The following is a 12,197-nucleotide window of genomic DNA, read 5'->3' on the forward strand; positions in this document are numbered from 1 at the left end:
GTAATATGCCGTACCATAAGATACGTCATAAAATTCCATGTTCCTTTTTTTTCAAATGTAATGGAATAACTTAGGCGTTGGATATATTTTTGTTTAAAATGCGCCATAATATCCCGGACTTAATGACCCCGGAAGTCATGTATGATGCAATTCCAAAAGAGCTTTATTGGATATTGGTTTCCTTGAAAAATGATGATTAGAAGTATGCCCTATCACTAACTGACAACGGAATGGACGATCGTGAGCAGTTTATGCACACCTCTTTGCTTAATGGAAGGAATTTGATCAAATTCAATGTTTTTCACAATTATGCCAAACGGCTATTATGCCAAATGGCGATTATGCCAAACGACCGTTATGTCAAATGGCATTATGCCAAACGGCATTATGCCATGCGGCATTATGCCAAACGGCATTATGCCATGCGGCATTATGCCAAACGGGGTAGACCCATTTTTCAGTGTGTTTTTTGAAAAATGTCACAACTTTAAGTAAAAATTTAGTATACAAAGTTCAAAGAATGTGTTTGGAAGAATACATACGAAGTAAGAATAACTCTTTGCCTTTCGAATGCGGCTTCGAGAGTTTTAATTGGACGTTTAATCACAGAGATATGGACTGAACACTTTTGCATGTTTTTGAGGGGGTGAACCCAAACTTATGCACGGGAGTGTACATCTCACACAAAATTAACTTAACATTGTGAACCACATATAACATTGCCAAACAACATTGGCATTGCAACTTTTTTTTATATTGTACAAATCATATAATCTTATTGAGAAAACAAAAAATAAGGGTCTTCTATAAATTACGACGCGCTCTCGGGGAGTGATTCATGGAAACGTGATAATGCGAATAAAATTCCTTGTATTGTATGAACAGTGTAGAATACAAATATAGGAGTAGTCGGGGTGATTTCACCAATGAGATGGGATGACCACCACTTGAAAACTGCATAAATTCTTGAAATTTCATCTGAAATATCAACCCATGTTATAAGTCAGTGCTTTGAACTCAATGAAAAAGGAATAAATGATGTTCGAAAAAACTGCGCATATTGCCCCGAATGGTTCTTACAAATTCCATTATTCTACACGCAGAGAAAACAATTTTAAATATAAATGAATTCTGTATGATTTCAATAAAAAATATGTATTGTTTGCCGGCCTATAATTGGTTTTTATTGTTTCAACAACACTGCGAATTTGGTTCAACAATTTTTTTTGACAACCGCGTACAAAACAGTTTGAAAAATATTTTTTTGTTTCAAAACATATAATTTTTGTTTTAACAAATATAACTTTTGTTTTAAAAAAAGTGTGATTTTTGTTTTAAAAAATATGTTTTTATAACAACAAATTTATCTATTTGAAATAAAAATTTTGTTTTTGAAACAACGTGTTCCGTCTCCCGACGGAAGCGCAAATCATGCACCACCCTATTCCCATGCATACCCATCACCACCCTATTGCCAATCAGTGAGCGCACGCGTTCGTCAGCGTGGTCGACACCGAAACGTATGTCGGTTACATTTTCTCACCACTTTCTGCTCAAGCCAACCGCAGTCCCAACGGCTGCATCAGTCAATTTTCACCCGACGCCGAGTACGCATCGTTTGCGCACCAGAAGTGAAATTATTAAACGCAAATGTAAAGTAGAGAATAAAGTTAATAGTTGTTAGCGTAGCCGTCCGCGTTCAATTCATTCGCACCCGAAGAAAAGTTGGCCCTTGCCAATCCTCCCGCGGAAGTGATCCTTTCGCCGCGAAGTGTTTTGTTCCGCCGTGTTCCCCCCATAGTGTATTACAGTCCGCTGCCTTTCGACCCACCCTGCTGGGCTCGAACATCTGGTCCGTTCCGAACCGGATCACTGGTGCCGTAGTGAATTTGTTGTGAAAATCCCTCCTGCATTGTGCCGCCGCCCGAGTGGCGCAAGCGAAGAAAAAGTGTTGTGACGATCCAGCCGGATCGAGCCGTCGACCGCCCGCGTCGTCGGCGTGCGAAAGTGAAAAAGTTTGCACACGCTGTGCATGTCCAAACGTGTTTGTGCGAGACGAGCTACGCGAAATTGGAACAAAGTGGAAAGTGAACCAAAACAAGTTTGCTCCCTCTGCTGTGAGTGCCCGAGCAAAAACTTTGAACTGAAAAAGTGCGTCGCAAGTTTCGACCGAAAAGTTTTCGCGCGTTCGAGAAAAAGTGTGCACAAATTGGTGCGCTGCGTAAAAGTGTTTTCGCGACGAGTTAAATTTCGAAACGCGTCCGAAAGTGTTTGAACTGTGCGTGATCCTGAATAAGAAGAGCGCGAAGAAAAACAGTGCTAAATGCCGCCTGTGACGCGGTCGAAGCAAGCCGAAGAAAAGAACGCTAATCAGCAGCAGCAGAGCCAAGATTCGGTATCCGTTGCCGATACTTCCGGATCGTTTTACGGATTCGCTGAGTGGGAAGCAGAAATGGATCCAGAAACCAAGAAGGAGTTCGAGAAGGCCGTAAGGCAGCGCAACCAAGTGAGGATGAAGCTGGTAAGAATTAACCGGACGCTGGCCAGCAATCAAGAAATTGGATTGGCACAACTGAATGTGCTTTCCAAAGGACTTTCTGCCACCTACGCCGAGTTCAGTCAACTCCATACCAACATTGTGGGGCTGGTACCGGACGAAGCGATGGAGGAGCAAGAACAGGAATACGCGGATTACGAGGAGATGCACTATGCCGCGTCCAACGTCGTCGAAGCGCTGATTTTGGCAGCAAAGCCAGCTGCTATCCCTCCAGCCAGTGCAACAGCACCTCAAGTGGTCATCCAGCAGCAACCATTGAAGGCACCGATTCCGACGTTCGATGGGGGCTATGCCGCCTGGCCTAAGTTCAAGGCCATCTTCCAAGACTTGATGGAGAACTCGGGGGATAGTGACGCAATTAAACTCTATCACCTCGACAAGGCACTCATCGGCGAGGCAGCAGGTGTCCTGGATACGAAGGTCCTCAGTGAAGGAGATTACGATCATGCCTGGGAAATTCTGACGGACCGCTTCGAGAATGAACGCGTGATTGTGGAAACTCACATCCGTGGGTTGTTGTCCCTCAAGAAGATGACCTCGGAGACCCACAAAGAGCTTCGAGCGCTCCTGAAGGAAGCCACCCGTCATGTCGAGAGCCTCCGCTACCTCGAGCAGGAAATGACCGGAGTATCGGAACACATCATCGTGTATCTGATCATCTCAGCGCTGGACAAGTCAACCCGGAAGGCCTGGGAAAGTACCCAGAAGAAAGGACAGCTTCCCAAGTACTCGCAGACCATCGATTTCCTGAAGTCCAGGTGTCAGATCCTGGAAAACTGCGATGCAGCGTTTCCAACGACGAACCCCACAGTGAAGTCCTAAAATTTTTAATGAAATCATGTTTTTATTTAATAACACGAAAGAGCATGTTACTCTAACTACTTTTGCAATTTTTCCCGCTCAAATAATGGCTATATCATGTTTAAACTTTAATTTAAAAATTTGGTCCATTAATCAACCTTGACACTTTTGATCATGTTTGACGTTCGCTTAGTCGACAAAAACACCACAGGGGTCTTAGTTTGACCACTGGGGTTGTTCCTATCTGACATTTCGTAAGGGACACGGAAAACAAAATACACCCAAAATTTGAGTTTAAGCCAAAGAATGTGACAAAATCTAAAAAAAATGTTTTTTGGGTTTAAACCAACGGAAAACATTAGAAAATTGAGTAAACATGTGTTTTTGGCCTAAACTTAAGCGTTTGGCACTAAAATTGGGACAGGGCTTTAGGACCCTATTCCAGCAACTTTCGAAGCAATCCCAGAAGAGCCATGCAGTTTCCACTACTATTTCGCAAGCGTGCGAGATTTGTGGTGGTGATCATCGGAACATCCAGTGCACCGCATTGGACAAGCTGAGTGCCTCCCAGAAGCAAGAGAAGGTTCGAGCTGCAGGAGTTTGCTTCAACTGCCTGCGTAAAGGGCACCGCTCCCGAGAGTGTCCATCCGATAAGTCGTGCCGCAAGTGCCAACGCCGGCACCACACGCTGCTCCATGATGATGGGGCATCCATCCAAGTGACGAAGTCGAGCGTTTCCCTTCCCGCGGAGTCCGTGGTAAACCTACCACCGGTTCCGGCTGCTCCGGTTCAACCGAAGTCGGGGCAGATGAATCCTCCTGTGGACCAGCCTGTGTCCACTACCTGTTCGTCGAACTTCGCCCAGTCGTCCAAGACGGTACTGCTGCTTACCGCAGTGGTGCAGGTGTTTGACAAGCGAAATCAGCCATTCCCATGTCGTGTCCTGCTGGACAGCGGCTCTCAGGTAAATTTTGTGACCGAAGAATTAGCAAATCGACTAGGTTTACCGAAGAAGCCAGCTAACGTCCCGATTACTGGTATCAACGCCTTGCGCACCCTTGCCCGCGACAAGGTAACCCTGAGAATTCGATCCCGAGTATCCAGCTTTCAAGCCAGCCTGGAGTGCCTAGTGACACCGAAAGTGACGGGCACGATTCCATCGTCCAAGATCAACATCAACCACTGGGACATTCCTGACGGAGTGGTTCTGGCCGATCCTGAGTTCCACACACCCGACAAGGTGGATCTACTAATCGGCGCGGAACTATTCTTCGACATATTGAAACCGAGTCAGCTGAATCTAGCGGACAACCTTCCGATGTTGCGAGACACTCACTTTGGGTGGATCGTTTGCGGCGTCATCGTCGAGCCTCAAGTCACCAACGTTTCCGTCCAGCAATCTAACCACGCTACCGTTGAAGAGGTCGAGCGAATGATGCAGCAGTTCTGGCAAATCGAGGAAGTGCCAGACGTTCCCAAGCTTTCGTCCGAGGAGTTGGCCTGTGAAGCCCACTTCTTGTCTACCTATCAGCGAGATGAAGATGGACGATTCATCGTGAAGCTACCGTTCAAGCAGAACATCAACCAGCTAGACGACTGCCGCGCTCTAGCACTCAAGAGGTTCCTGATGCTGGAGAAAAGACTTGTTCGCAACCCTGAACTGCAGGCGCAGTACGTGGAGTTCCTCCGGGAGTACGAAGCTCTTGGACACTGCCACGAAGTCCGTGAAACCGATGACCCTCCAAATCAGCTAGCGTACTACATGCCACATCACGCGGTGTTACGACCTTCCAGCTCGAGCACGAAATGTCGTGTCGTGTTCGACGCCAGCGCCAAGTCATCAGCATCCGAGCTGTCCCTGAACGAAGTGCTGCAGGTAGGACCTGTAGTACAGAATGATCTGCATTTCATCGTCCTGCGCTTCCGGAAGTTCAAGATAGCGTTCACCGGAGACGTATCCAAAATGTACCGCCAGGTACAGCATGCGAAGCAAGACCATCGTTTTCTGCGAATCTTTTGGAGACCCCACCCGTTGCAACCGCTGCGGGTCCTGGAGTTGTCTACCGTTACCTACGGTACCGCATCGGCACCATTCCTAGCTACTAGGTGCTTGGTGCAGCTGGTGGAAGAAGACGGCGATGCCTTCCCAATCGCCTCTCGAATCGTGAAGGAAGAAATTTATATGGACGATGTGCTCTCCGGCGCAGACTCGGTGGAAGAGGCCATCGAGGCCCAACGACAACTGAAGCAACTCCTGGAGCTAGGAGGATTCCCCATCCACAAGTGGTGCTCGAACTCCGAAGAATTTCTCGAGCACATCCCCGAAGAAGATCGCGAGCAGAAGAAGCCATTGGAAGAACGAGGAGTGAACGAAGCCATCAAGGTGCTCGGTTTGCTCTGGGACCCGAGTGCTGATACCTTGTTCATCGCCAACCATCCGAAGGCCACGACAGCAGCCGACCAGCAACGCGTGACGAAGAGAATGATGTATTCGGATATCGCCAAGTTCTTCGACCCTTTGGGTTTGGTGTCGCCGGTCATAGTATTGGCGAAGCTCCTGGCACAGCGACTGTGGCAGCTCAAGATCGGCTGGGACGATCCGGTCGACGAAGCAACAGCGCAAGAGTGGCAAGAATTGCAAACATCGTTGTCACATTTGCACCAAATCGATATCCCGAGATGCGTAACCTTCAATGAAGTGATTGCGTATGAGCTGCACGGGTTCTCCGATGCCTCCACCGTGGCGTACGGGGCCTGTGTCTATCTGCGAAGCTTGTTTGCCGACGGTTCGGCGAAACTACGACTCCTCACCAGTAAGTCCAAGTTGGCTCCTCTGCATGACCTTTCCATTCCTCGGAAAGAGTTGTGCGCCGCTCTACTGCTCACCCGGTTGGTGCAAAAGGTGTTACCAGCCCTGGACATGACGTTCCGGGAAATTGTGCTGTGGTGCGATAGTACGATTGTCCTGGCCTGGATACGAAAGCCGCTCAACCAACTACAGCTGTTCGTACGAAATCGTATCGCTGTAATCCAAGAGAATACCGGAGACTACAGATGGGAGTACGTCCGATCCCTGCAAAACCCCGCTGACATCGTTTCCCGAGGCCAATTACCCGAAGCACTGAAGAACAATCAGCTTTGGTGGAATGGCCCTGACTTTCTCCAAAGGGTGGACTACGACGTCGACTTGCCCCAGTTCGTTCCAGACGATCAGTTGCCCGAACTCAAAGGAGTGATAGCCAGTCCGGCTGTAAGTATCGAACTGTTTCCATTTTTCTCCAGGTTCAGTAGCTTCCGAACTATTCAACGTATCATGGGGTACGTGCTGCGATTCGTCAACAACTGCCGAAACCCTCGCAATCAGCGCGTATCAAGCCGACATCTGACCGTTGGTGAACTTCGTCGGTCAACTGAAGCCATCCTCCACGTAATCCAACTCGTTCATTTGGCGGACGAGATTAAGCGAGTGAATGCCAACGAACCTTGTAAGAGACTCGCCAACCTTCGTCCGATTTACTCTGATGGCCTATTGAGAGTGGGCGGCCGTTTGGATCGCTCGCTGCTACCCTTCGAAAATCGTCATCCCATCATCTTGCCGGATAAGGATCCGGTTGTACGCCTGTTGGTGCAACAGATGCACATCGAATTGCTTCACGTCGGGCAGACCGGCCTGATGAACGCCCTGCGCCAACGTTATTGGCTCCTGAATGCTCGTTCTACCATTCGTTCAATCACCCGTACATGCGTGAGATGCTTCCGAGTCAACCCAAGCAACACCAGCCAGCTAATGGGCAACTTGCCGGCTGCCAGAGTTGTACCATCACCTCCGTTCGCCGTCACCGGCGTGGATTACGCCGGCCCGTTCATCATCAAGCAAGGAGCGCGCCGTCCAGCGTTGATCAAGGCATACGTCTCCGTCTACGTGTGCATGACTACCAAGGCCGTCCACCTGGAAGCAGTGTCGGACTTGAGCACCGATGCTTTCCTGGCGTCCCTTAAGCGTTTTATCGGACGACGAGGCATGGTTCAACAGCTCCACTCGGATAACGCCACCAATTTCCGAGGAGCCCATCACGAGTTGAACGAGCTCCACCGACAGTTTCAAGACCAACAGTCTGTGACGACCATCGAAGACTTCTGTCGCTCCCGTGAGATTGAGTGGCATTTCATCCCGCCGGATGCACCGGAGTTCGGCGGCCTCTGGGAGGCCGCAGTAAAATCTGCGAAGACCCATCTCAAGCGCATCGTCGGCAACGTCAAGCTAACGTTTGAGGAGCTAACCACCGTCTTGGTTGAGATCGAGGCGGTACTCAACTCTCGACCACTGTTCACCATCTCTAACGACCCTGCGGACCCGCTGGTGATTACACCGGCCCACTATCTTATCGGCCGTCCGCTCACCGCCATGGCCGAGCCTTCCCTAGAGAATGTCAACGCAACCCGCTTGACTCGATGGCAGCATCTCCAGCTCATGCGAGAACATTTCTGGCGCGCCTGGAGCCGGGAATACCTCAACACGCTGCAGCCAAGGAAGAAGAATCTCCGAACTGTGCCCAACATCAGGAAGGGCATGGTAGTTCTACTCCACGATCGAAATCAACCTCCGCTCTACTGGAAGATGGGCCGTGTTACAGCGGTCTACCCTGGTGACGATGGCTTAGTCCGAGCTGTCGACGTCTACAGCGGTGGTTCCACCTTCCGCCGCCCAATCAACAAGCTGTCAGTGCTACCTATCGAGGACAACCAGCCTGGTTCCGACCAACCGATACGTAAGGATTGTTGAGTACCCTCAACGGGGGGTGTATGTTCCGTCTCCCGACGGAAGCGCAAATCATGCACCACCCTATTCCCATGCATACCCATCACCACCCTATTGCCAATCAGTGAGCGCACGCGTTCGTCAGCGTGGTCGACACCGAAACGTATGTCGGTTACATTTTCTCACCACTTTCTGCTCAAGCCAACCGCAGTCCCAACGGTTGCATCAGTCAATTTTCACCCGACGCCGAGTACGCATCGTTTGCGCACCAGAAGTGAAATTATTAAACGCAAATGTAAAGTAGAGAATAAAGTTAATAGTTGTTAGCGTAGCCGTCCGCGTTCAATTCATTCGCACCCGAAGAAAAGTTGGCCCTTGCCAATCCTCCCGCGGAAGTGATCCTTTCGCCGCGAAGTGTTTTGTTCCGCCGTGTTCCCCCCATAGTGTATTACAGTCCGCTGCCTTTCGACCCACCCTGCTGGGCTCGAACACAACGCAATGTTATTTTTTGAATCAAAGATTATTTTATCCGTTTAAAAAATAAATCCATTTGCATTATTTGACATTTCTATTTGTTTGAAGCTTCGAAAATTTTTATTATTTTTCTAAAAAAACATTTCAAAGAAAAAAGCGTTATTCAATCACATATTTCTGCATGTCTAACATTTCAAAGTGATTAGCTTCAATTGGTTTATTTAGCGTTCAGATTTTGTTGATGACTACACCTGAAACAAATATGTGTTTCATTATTTATATGGCTTAATGGAATATTAATAGACGGAATTACCTTCGCAATCCTTCAAACTTCAGTTCTGCAAATTTGTTTCCATTCACAATGTTTGTGGGTGGACTATAACTAAGAAAGATTTTTATAAAAAATGGAGAAACAAAGAAAAAACTTACTTGTATACACCCGGTATGTTAGGCTATTTCAGTTTCAGTTATTTAACACGTTTTCACTTCACAAAAGAAAAAAAAAACATGGCGTTTCACATGTTCAATATTTGACATTAAGCAAAACTAAGCATTAGGAACAACAAGAATTATCATTGACATGAATGCATGTTACATTAAAAGTGATGTAGATTATTGTTGATTCAACAATAATTAAAATTATTTCAACTCAGTACATCCAATTGTATTGAATTGCGTATCTTTTTTGAAACAACAAACAATATTATTATTTTGAATAGCTGATAATTCTTTGCGTGTAGAATGTTGATGTTTGACTGTTACCATATTCTTTACAATTTAATATTTCTGTACAGATTGTTTATAAATACTAATAACTTTCCTGTTTAGTGAACAAAATAATTGAATTTTTAGACTCTTTGAGATAATTTCTTAACCTAAAATAGGGCGTTCATATCACCCCATCGATAGAAAATCGACACGAAAAATGACAATTTTTTAAAAAAATGTTCATTTGGTAAAGTTTACGACCGGATCTAGTGTATTGATCTAAAAGTTGTTGAAAATCATAAAAAGATTCGAAAAGTCCAATTTATTTTCTGCGCTTCTATCGACTTTTCCTTAAGGTGGTCAAGCTGCTCCACTTTCGCCTAAACGAAATTCACACGTACCAATGCCGCGGTATTGAAAAGACCATAACAAATGATTATCTTTATTTCATGTGATAGTCAAAAATATATGAAAAATAAAACGTAGACTGAAGCGTTACGGCTCATACAAAACTTTACTTTTTTCACACAAAAAGCTATAAAGAGGGGGTAGGGGGTTGAAAATGTTCAATTTCAGCGTTACGTAATAAATGGATGCTGCCTGACATAAAAATTTATATTAATTTGATTGCTTCGCCAGTGCGCGGAATAAGGCATTCTGCGCGGAATATAGAAAAGCCCTTTAAAAATGCGCGGAATTAGGCAATTTCGACAAGTTAACTTTTTCAATGAAATCACATTTGTAAATTATCAATACAGTCTAGTTTATATTTTTCCCATAATCTACAACAGATTTTCAAGCGATCCACTTATAAAGCTTTTTTGTTGATGCAATACTCATTTTTAATTAACCATTTGAAACGTTTTATACCTTAATCGCGCTGAATTACGGCACTTTACGGTACCTACTCCATCAACAACGCACTAGGAAAACATTGTTCAAAAACTCCTAGCGCTTGCAGGTTCCCTTTGAGCATTGTCCACGTCCAAGAGATTCCTAAAGAATTGTTGGAACAATTCATGGATTAACCCAAGACCGGTAGCATCATGTATACATCTTAACCAAAGCTCGTTTGTTCTTAGCTGATGGTCGTAAACTTCTCCGAAGTATTCCTTGATTAACCCTCTAATACCCAACCCCGCCTTTAGACGGGGTACACTTTGGAATTTTGTGTATTTTTTCGTAGCTCGGAAATTAAAATGATTTTATTTTTGGCCTAAACCTTGACTCAAACCACGCATATAAGAAAAGTTTTTTTATGATTTTTGAAACTTTTTTGTATCATTGAAAATTGTTTGAAAAATTGTGTTCTTATATAACCTACAAATGCCTGGGATTCATTTAACGTGTAATATAACAAATCGTACCTTTTATATTTTTCTACGATCAACCTATCACAGAATGGTATTGAAATGATTTCAAATCTGTTTTTCCGTTAGTTACACGGAAAATAAAAACCGTTCCAGAAAAAAATTAAAAAATTCATATTTTCAAAAGTATAGTAAAAACTCAAATTTTTATTATTGTCAAAAATCAGTAACCAGAAGAGGCTTCAAGAAAGAATTGAAAAGGATAGGGATGTTCAAAAATAAAAATAATAAAAATCATAAACCAAAATTCATAAATTTGCGAAGAAAAATAAATCATTGCCCAAACCGTGTTTAGAATGATTTTAGATAACGAAAAATAATATTTAGATCGAAAACAAAAATTTGGGTATTAGAGGGTTAATTCCTAGATTGCTATAATTAGAGTGACTGTATAGGAGAGTGAAGTCAATGTCAAAATTGGAACGGCGCTGATCTGTCAGTGTCATTCCAAACGAACAAACGACCTGTCAAAACCACCAAAAGAAGAACAAGCAAAAACAAGTATTGGATTCGTTGTATCCCAAAACCAGCTGTTTGTGAAAACATATTTCTTTTATTATTCAGAGTAAGTAATTTAATTATGATGAGCACACCATACTAGTATATCATTATCTTCAGTGTTTCGTAGGAGAACGGATAATTAATCGACCCTGCTGCAGCATACGTAATGAAAATCTACATTCTTTAGCTACTACTGCGACCTCGGATACCGTTATGATTTTCACCGTATGGAACAAGGAAATCATTAAACCAGTTCCTTTGATTAGAAGTCACAGGATTTACAATTGCCATTATTTGGATGCCCAAAGACAGCAAATCAGAGAACTCACTGCCATTCGTGCAAATCATCCACTCGTGATTAAGAAAGGCGAGCCCAAATGGAAGTTTTAGTGCATGCAGTTTGAAGCAAACGTAAACAAAGTGTTTCCCTTTCGTGATAATTTCACGTCGTTAATCTCGGACATTTTTGGGACGTCGACTTAACACATTAATGGAAATTCTTCAACAAGCAGCAACCAGAGAATTATGGAAAAATCATCATCATTCTGTGAACAAGTAGGTTTTGTGCTAATCTGCGAGTGTAATAATGATACTAATTTTCAAACATTATTTCCACAGGTACGGTGCAGAGTCAAGTGCTTTTTGAACCGGAAAAGTACATGCAGATGAAATGAGTTACAATGTGTTGCATAAGTTAGCTGAGAGTAAACAACAGTCCACAGTAATCCTGGCTGTCAAATCGTGACATCCAGGTCACACTTCTAGACCCAGACATCCAGATCTCCCAGGGAAAGATTTGATTTTTTACCAATCATGAGGCATAATGACTCTTGAAACATTGAATGCAAGTGGGGGCTAAAACGCAAAGGGGTGTAAGTGACATTTTAGTCAATTATGAGTTGAGACAAAAATCTATAATTTACAAGCTTTCCAACGGTATTCTTAGTTTATTTATACGTCTAACAGAAAGAAAAAAACACATAATTCGTAGATTGGCTTGTTTGGGCTTTTGCACAATTTCTATGGA

At 44.5% G+C, this 12,197-nt stretch overlaps 1 long non-coding RNA gene across 1 annotated transcript; it reads left to right on the forward strand.

The window, feature by feature from the left end:
• The first annotated feature begins 11,064 nt into the window (after positions 1-11,064).
• On the forward strand, positions 11,065-12,109 carry LOC110678691. Its single transcript, XR_002501846.1, has 3 exons — positions 11,065-11,234; positions 11,288-11,725; positions 11,789-12,109. It is a non-coding gene; the product is annotated as an uncharacterized LOC110678691 (long non-coding RNA).
• Positions 12,110-12,197: the final 88 nt, after the last annotated feature.

The sequence above is a fragment of the Aedes aegypti genome, chromosome 3 (assembly GCF_002204515.2).
Source record: "Aedes aegypti strain LVP_AGWG chromosome 3, AaegL5.0 Primary Assembly, whole genome shotgun sequence".
NCBI lineage: Eukaryota > Metazoa > Arthropoda > Insecta > Diptera > Culicidae > Aedes > Aedes aegypti.